Here is a 9,169-nt window from a genome sequence, read left to right on the forward strand (position 1 = left end):
TTTGACAAACTCTACGAACTTGATTTTCAAGGTTTCTGATTTTGATCTGAGTGTATTGCCTGGTTTGCATGAATGAAAAGCACCCTGAGCATTGCTCACTTCTTAAATAAAGATATGCAAAACCTAATTTGTCATTCTTATTCCCGAAAGCACTCCAATGCAATGTTTCTAAGCCTTATATAGGATGAACATACCTTGTAACAAATGTAACCAGTTCCACTTAATACTGACTTGACAGTTTTGTTTCCAAAGATTTCCGCTTCAATAAGTGCCTTGTCTATGCCACATCCACTGAGATAACTTCCTGCACACTTCAAAGCAAAGTTTGTCACATGGAAACACCAATCATTGCATAAAGATCATCATATGCTACTGTATTGCTCATAAAAATGTCAGCTACAATCCAGACACCCTCATTGCAGAAACTTAGCAGGACAGTCTGGAAAGGGGCGACCACTCGGTCCCCCCGAACGTATGGCGGAGTGCCTCGATCCCCCCGGGAAGCCATTTTGTGGCGGGAGGCGCGTCTCGGCTGGTATGCCCGAAGCGGCGTAGCCGGGGCGTGCCTTTTCCCGCCCTAGAGTGGGCTGGCCTAGACACCGACGTAGCCAGCCCCGCCCTAGGGGCAGGCAGGGGCGGGTTCTCGCCCGCCCTGAAGACGGATAAAAAGAGACGCAAGACCAGAAGACGTCCTCTTGTTCTTGTACTCCGAAGCTGCACCTCCTCGCTACCCGTGAGCTCGGGACAGAACGAAGAGCCAATTTTGAGCGTTTTGATCTTTTCTCTTTGTCTTTTAGATACTTCGTCGGAGAGATGCCCAAGAAAGGCGCAAAGAGAATGACGACCGACCAGATGGTGCGGGCTCTTTGCAAAGAGGTGTCCGACATAAAGAAACGGTTGGCGGAGCGAGACGGGGAGGAGGGTTCGGGCTCTGCGCCGGCTGAAGGTAGACCAAAGAGGCCGAGAAGGGTTCCAGCCGGTGGAGACGTCCCGGTTCCCTCTGCCCCGCTCGAGGCGCCGACCCCAGTACCGAGGGAGGGGAATCCAATCCCCGTTGTCGTCACCCCGACATCCAAGGAAGACATGCCCCCCGAGCTGGCAGCACAGCTAGCAGCTTGGTTGGGGGATAGTAGTGATGGCGCCACGGCCGCCGAGGCACAGGCGCTGATAAAAGGGCTTCGTGAGAAGAGAGATGCAGCTAAAGTGGCTGCGCCGTTGGCAGAAGCTGCGTCCGGTGCAGGTAAGCGGCCATTGCCGATTGCAAGGGACGAGTCAGCACCCTCTCGTAGAGAGAGATTGGGTCAACATGTGCCTTTAGCTATAAAGGAAAAGATTTGGGCTGGGGAGTACGTGAATATTTTCGCCTTGCTTGTTGATCATTATGAGGTGGAGAATGTTAGAAGTCAAAAGGACCTAATGCATCCGAGTGTTTGGCGCGCAAAAATGGCCGCCTTTAAGATAAATGAGAATATTGGCAACTGGGGCAATGCGTGGGGAATTTTTACATCAATTCTGGGGGAACGTAGGCCCGAGTTGCTTCCTGAGTTTCCCATTTATCAATCACGAATTATGGGTTACTCGACAGCGTATCAAGGTAACCATTGGTTTTGTTATGACAATCTGTTCAGGAAAGAAAAAGAACATAACAAGAGTTTGACTTGGGATTGTTATGATTCTGTAACATGGGACAAAATGAAGGAATCAGGAATGTTAAGAATGCCATTGGTTGGGAGCAATGTTGTTGATTACTCCCGCCAAAATGTGGGGACGCCCTTTCGACCAAGTACGAGCACCGACGATCAGTCGAGGCCCGCAGGCAATTCAGGGAGAAAGGGTTTCTGCTTTAATTTCAACAAAGGGAAATGTAACAGACCTCCGGGATCGTGTAAGTTCAAACACGAGTGTAGTACGTGTGGGTCGTCCCATCCTGAGTCATCGTGCAGAGCCAGAACGGGTGAGAATGGGGGAAAGGGAGGCGCCAAACAGGTCTGAACTAGTCCGAGGGGCGCCTTTACCAACCCCGATTGATACCCTGGCGATGATTCCCTGGCTCAGTGAATACCCGGATCGTACTTCCGCTGGGGTGCTGCGGAACGGTTTTACACATGGTTTCCGCATCCCGGTGGGGGACTTTCAGGGTGTAGGGATTTGCAAAAACCAACTTTCCGTTTTACAACATACATCTGTAGTGCAAGAGAAAATTCAGAAAGAGCTTAGCCGGGGACGGGTCGCCGGCCCGTTTTGTATACCCCCGGTACCGGATTTTGTTTGTTCTCCGTTAGGGGTGGTCCCCAAGAAGGACCCAGGTGAGTTTCGTTTGATCCATAACCTGTCTGCTCCACATGGTCTTTCGGTGAACGACGCAATTGATCCAGAAGTTTGTTCGGTGCGATACGCATCGTTTGATGAGGCAGTAGCCATCTTGAATCGCCTGGGGCCCGGGACGTTGATGGCGAAATCAGATATCGAGTCAGCGTTCCGGTTGCTCCCGGTACACCCAGACGATCAGCGTCTTCTGGGATTCGGGTTTCAGGGGTCATTTTACATGGATAGGTGTATGCCAATGGGATGCTCTATATCATGTGCTTATTTTGAACAATTCAGTACTTTCCTGCAATGGGTGTTCACTAAGAAAACGGGTTTCCGAAATGTAATGCACTACCTTGACGATTTTTTGTTCCTTGGTCCCGCCGGAAATCCCGCATGTGCTCAGGCCTTAGCTGAATTCTGTGTGTTGATGGGTCATTTTGGCGTGCCATTGGCACCGGGTAAAACTATGGGTCCCACGACTTGCCTCGAGTTTTTGGGGATCGAGTTGGACTCAAGGGAGGGGTGTTTCCGTTTACCAGCTAGCAAAGTGTTAAAATTCAGGGCAGCCCTCCAAGTATGTTTGAATGCATCTAAGGTTACACTGCATCAGTTGCAACAATTAGTGGGAAAGTTGAACTTTGCCTTGAGGGTGATCCCAATGGCTCGCCCTTTTTCCCGCTCAATTGCCCAAGCGATGGTTGGCCTAAAGGAGGGTCATCATCGCACGAGGTTATCGGCTGAGGTCCGCCAGGACATGCGGATTTGGTTAGCATTTTTGGCGGACTTCAATGGCCGAGTCGTCTGGAACAAGCCAGCCGTGTCCTCGGAAGAGCTTGGGCTATGGACAGATTCAGCAGGAAGCATAGGCTTTGGCGCCATCTTCAGCACAAAGTGGTCTGCTCAAAGGTGGCCCCTATGGTGGCACGAGAAGGGGTTAACGAGTAATATTGCTTTCCTTGAACTATTTCCCATTCTGGTGGCCCTGAGAACCTGGCCAGAAGGGTTCAGAGATCATTCTGTAGTGTTCTGGTCCGACAATATGACCGTGGTAGAATGCATCAATAGTCAGGCAGCCCATTGTAAAATGATTTTGAGGCTGCTCAAAGAAATTGTCCTACTGTGTATGCAACTGAACGTGGTATTCAGAGCAAAACATGTCCCAGGGGTGATGAATCAGGCTGCTGATGCACTGTCTCGTTTTCACATGCAGGCTTTCTCGGGTTTCCTTCCCTCAGCGGACCCAGAGCCGGCACCCTTCCCCGAAGCTCTCTGGTCTCTCGGTGCCCCGAACTTCGTCACCTCGTGGGAGAGAGTCTAGCACCCAGGACAAGGAAGGCATATGAAGGGGCGTTCCAGGCCTATTTAGCCTTTTTAGGGGCAGAGAGAGGGGGACTTTGGGGTCAGGAAGAGTGGGTTGTACTTTTTCTAATGTCCTTACGTAAGGCTGGGAAATCGGTGGCTACGGCCCAAAGGCATCGTGCCGCCATTTCTTTTGTTGCCAGGGCCCATGGCATCCTGGACCCAACAGCGTCTTTTACAGTACAGAAAGCGCTGCGTGGGTGGCAACGCCTAGAGGGTCGCAGAGTAGACGTAAGACGACCGATAGGTTTAGACAGGTTGTCCCAGTTACTGGCCACACTCCCTGACACATGCTCGTCCCCTTTCGAGACCTGTTTGTTCCGGACTGCATTTACGCTGGCATTTCACGGGGCTATGAGAGTTAGTGAGCTAGTTGCAAGGAACAAACAGGATGTGGCGGGGGGCTTGTGCAGGGAACATGTTCAGATCAGGGGTGATGCAATGATTGTCTCCTTTCTCAGGTCCAAGACTGACCAAGATGGGAGAGGGGACTGCACGATCATTCGCAGGAACCCCGAGTCACCCATGTGTCCGGTACAGTGCTTAGAAGATTACCTAGCACGAAGGGTGGCATCATGGGGGGGGACATTGTTGAGGCATGCAGACGCCACCCCGCTGACGAGGTTTCAGTTTCAGCGGGTGCTTGCAATGACCATTGCCGCAGCGGGCTTGGACCCGGGCGAATTTGGGACCCATTCCTTTCGAATAGGGGCTGCCACTGAAGCTACAGCCAGGGGTCTTAATGTAGAACAAGTGAAACGTGTGGGGCGCTGGTCCTCCAATTGTTATAAGAGGTATGTGCGATTGCACATGTTGTGAAGCTGTAATCATGTACTCACGCTTCTTGTCTTTTGTTTGTTTTCAGTTGCGCAAGCCTACGCGGCAGGGCGGACTGTGCAGTCGACCCAACACCAGGCCAGCGGTCGCACGTCACCGGCCGTGAGGAAGGAGGTGTGGGTCGTGGGCCACTCATACGTGAGACGGGCCGCAGACGTATTCAAAGCAGGTGACATGATTCACGTACCTGGGGAATACGGGTACAGAGTGTCCTTCTACGGAAGGGGCGGTCTCTGTATTGACCAGTTTCAGGAATTTTTTGAGGGTTTGTTAGAGCGGATGAGGTCACCGCCGTCCATAGTCATAGTGCATTTGGGGGGCAATGATTTGGTCACCACCGGTAGACGACTTCTCCTGGAGGCTATGCTTTCCACGGTAAGTTGGTTAGCAAGGAGAGTTCCGGGGTGCATAATTGCGTGGTCTCATATGATCCCACGAAAAGTGTGGCGGGGGGCTATCTCGATCCCTGCTTTGAATCATTCTGTTAGAAAATTGAATAACAAAGTGAGTAGGTTGTTCCGTTCCAAGACATTGCATTCGATCTCGCATAGTTGTATTAATGATGACAGTATGTATCTGGGGGATGGTGTGCATTTGTCGAGGGTGGGGAATGAGTTACTCATAGGTGACTTCCTAGCTTGGTTAAAATCGTTAAAACATGACCTTTAGGTAGGAGTTTTTGTGGGGGGTCCGGATAGCCGGTCAACTATCCGGACCTGTGGCGGTAAGGTCATGATCGGTGAGCACTAATTGGTAGATCCCTATGAGTGGGCGTCACCCAACACGGATGGGAGCGCTCGGGAGAGGTGGCCATTGGCCCCTCAGTGGGGAGGCGGTCCCGTCTAAGGGCGGGTCGCCGGAAGTAAAGGAAAGGCGGTCAAGGCCCCTTCCTTTGTAGGAGGGGTTACAGCCCCCTCCTGGGGGAATTTCCCGGGGCCAGTGTCATCTGCGACGGCAGATGCGGTAAGTTGTGTGGGGTGGGGTGAGGTCCACGATACCTTCTAGATACCACACACAAGTCTTCGAACGACCTTTAAATGGCGTCGAGTCTTAAGTGCCCCCGTCAAGTCAAGGGAAATTGTTAGTAGTTGCACTTGAGGTAAGCCTCTGTGCTGTCGCCCCTCCCAAGTGGGAGGGGTAAGTCCGGTTAGGGATCTTGACACCGGTTATGACCTTGCCGTTGGCCCTTAAACGTTAGGATGTACAATTTCAGTGTTTCTAGAGAATGTTTTTGTAGGATGCTAGTTCGGCTAGGAGAACCTCTGTATTAGAGAATATGTTAAGGTTAGCCAAACATCGCAATGTGATAATGAAATTGTACATAACATGAAACGTTTAATGTTTTAATTTTTTGTTTTAATAAATACGGCCGGGGAGGGTCACTCCCTCCCACATCCAAAAACTTTAAAAACTGTTTCCGGTTTCCCTCCTTTTTGGGGATTGTGTTGAGAGGGGGTGGCGGGTATCTCAGCCATATGGAAAGGGGCGACCACTCGGTCCCCCCGAACGTATGGCGGAGTGCCTCGATCCCCCCGGGAAGCCATTTTGTGGCGGGAGGCGCGTCTCGGCTGGTATGCCCGAAGCGGCGTAGCCGGGGCGTGCCTTTTCCCGCCCTAGAGTGGGCTGGCCTAGACACCGACGTAGCCAGCCCCGCCCTAGGGGCAGGCAGGGGCGGGTTCTCGCCCGCCCTGAAGACGGATAAAAAGAGACGCAAGACCAGAAGACGTCCTCTTGTTCTTGTACTCCGAAGCTGCACCTCCTCGCTACCCGTGAGCTCGGGACAGAACGAAGAGCCAATTTTGACCCACCCACCAGCCCCTGAGGACAGCAAGTCGTCGTGCAATAAAGTGTATTTTATAAGTATGTTTTCCGTTTCATTTACAGGCTGTGAAAGTATCAGTTTGTTCTTGATCATAATAAAGTATGGTGAATGTCGTGTAAATTGTTACGATTAAAATGATTTGATGTAGTGTTGCATTTTTAAACATGTTCTTTTGGTCGTAGCGACCAATGTTTTCTTAGGTTTGAGTAGGAATTGTCGTATTTATTTTTGGTAGGCGGTAAGGTCATGATCGGTGAGCACTAATTGGTAGATCCCTATGAGTGGGCGTCACCCAACACGGATGGGAGCGCTCGGGAGAGGTGGCCATTGGCCCCTCAGTGGGGAGGCGGTCCCGTCTAAGGGCGGGTCGCCGGAAGTAAAGGAAAGGCGGTCAAGGCCCCTTCCTTTGTAGGAGGGGTTACAGCCCCCTCCTGGGGGAATTTCCCGGGGCCAGTGTCATCTGCGACGGCAGATGCGGTAAGTTGTGTGGGGTGGGGTGAGGTCCACGATACCTTCTAGATACCACACACAAGTCTTCGAACGACCTTTAAATGGCGTCGAGTCTTAAGTGCCCCCGTCAAGTCAAGGGAAATTGTTAGTAGTTGCACTTGAGGTAAGCCTCTGTGCTGTCGCCCCTCCCAAGTGGGAGGGGTAAGTCCGGTTAGGGATCTTGACACCGGTTATGACCTTGCCGTTGGCCCTTAAACGTTAGGATGTACAATTTCAGTGTTTCTAGAGAATGTTTTTGTAGGATGCTAGTTCGGCTAGGAGAACCTCTGTATTAGAGAATATGTTAAGGTTAGCCAAACATCGCAATGTGATAATGAAATTGTACATAACATGAAACGTTTAATGTTTTAATTTTTTGTTTTAATAAATACGGCCGGGGAGGGTCACTCCCTCCCACATCCAAAAACTTTAAAAACTGTTTCCGGTTTCCCTCCTTTTTGGGGATTGTGTTGAGAGGGGGTGGCGGGTATCTCAGCCATATGGTCTTCAAGCTGAGCACGCACATTTTGGAAATTGTTTAGAGCTGCGTACACTGTTGCGCAGTTTGTGAATGGAGATGGTATTACTGGTAAAAACCCAACCTTTTGCAGGAGATGGTATTCTGGGAGAAGAGAGCATGAATTCCAGCCCACAGAGGAAGTGCCTTTTCTTCATCCTTCAATGTGTGTTGAATAAGTGATACAATAAATTCAGTTAAGTTAGCTTTGTGGACCACAGCATCAGGTAGAAGAAGATCCATATCCTCAGCCACTTTGAAACTTTCTGGTAGATTAGGATGTGTTAATGGCTTGTATTGATTTTGCACACGTTGGCAAGGCAGATGGGTTATATATGTTTGCAGCTTTGTTTGTTTATGCCTACAGCTAAAACAGCTTTTTTTCAGCAGCTGCCTCATTGGTACAGTTTTAAAAAGTCACAGTGGCATTATCATGTGTGCTGGATGTTCCATACTAAGAAGAGCTGTCTTGAAAATCAAAATTATCAAGAGCAGCAATTGCAAATCCTTACCTGGTAAATTGGCTTGGAAGTGGTGTGCTGTCGGATTAAAAAGATTTTACTGCATGAGTTGCATAAAATCGTTCCTGCTCCGTACTATAGCAACGACTTCTTTGATAACAAAATTTGCATGATCTACAATCCCTTTGTGGGTAACGTTGCTACTATCAAATCTTATAGGTCTGGCGGCAATGGCCTCCATGCTGAATTTTAACCCCATCACCCTGCAAGATGGGATGTCATTGATTCTGGGCTGCAAATCAGGCTCCCCCGAAGATTCCTGCCCCCTTAAACTGTGGAGTATATTGGCCCATTCAATAGCCAATAATTTGGTTCACCTCTGGAACTCCTCCCTAGCGACGGCATCTTCCCCGAGATGTGGAAACATGCTACGGTGCTACGCCTCAAGAAAAAACACAATGTAGTGCCAGAAGATCTGAACAACTACCGTCCCATCTCACTTTTACCAGCCCCTGCTAAAATGCTGGAGAAGTGGGTGCAAAGACAGCTGTCTTTGTTTGTGGAGAACTCTGGCATCCTGCATGATACCCACTCTGGTTTTATACCAGATTTTAGCACTGAAACTGCCCTTCTGGAAGTTTCAGAATCTCTCAAATTCACAGTGGACGCCAGGACTTCTGCGATGCTGGTGCTACTAGATTTATCCGCCGCCTTTGATACGGTGGACCATGCAATACTACTGTCTAGACTCAAAGAGAACGGCGTATGGGGCGCGGCATTAAGTTGGTTAAGCTGCTTTTTGTCTAACCGGTCACAGCAAATCGCCCTCCAAACTCTTAAATCCAAACATAAAAAGATCTGGTGCGGTGATCCGCAGGGCTCAGCACTCAGCCCGCTCCTCTTTAATATCTACATGGCTCCTTTGTTCACTCTTATCACCAACTGGGACGTGAAGGCAATATCTTACGCTGATGACACCCAGTTGGTGTTTCCCTTTAAAGAACAAAAGGACATAGCCCTACTAAACTTTAAGGGCTGCTTGACAGACATTTCCAGTTGGATGAACAACAACAAGCTGAAGTTCAATGCCAAATCTAGGGGTTAAATGGGAGACAGATCTGTCCTTTTCAGCTCAGATCACGCAGGTGTCAGCGGCCTGTTTTGGGAAATTTAAAAGCCTACGCAAAGTTATCCAACTTTTGCCTGAGGAATGCCGTTGGGTGGTCATACATGCCACGGTGATGGTGAGGCTGGACTATGCCAACAGCCTATATGTAGGACTGCCGGCCTACCAGATTAAAAGGTTGCAAATAGTCCAAAATGCTGCAGCAAGAATGATAAGGAGAGTACTCTTCCGGCACCACATTTCGCCAC

This window comes from Lissotriton vulgaris, unplaced genomic scaffold (assembly GCF_964263255.1).
Source record: "Lissotriton vulgaris unplaced genomic scaffold, aLisVul1.2 SCAFFOLD_2229, whole genome shotgun sequence".
Taxonomy (NCBI): Eukaryota; Metazoa; Chordata; class Amphibia; order Caudata; family Salamandridae; genus Lissotriton; species Lissotriton vulgaris.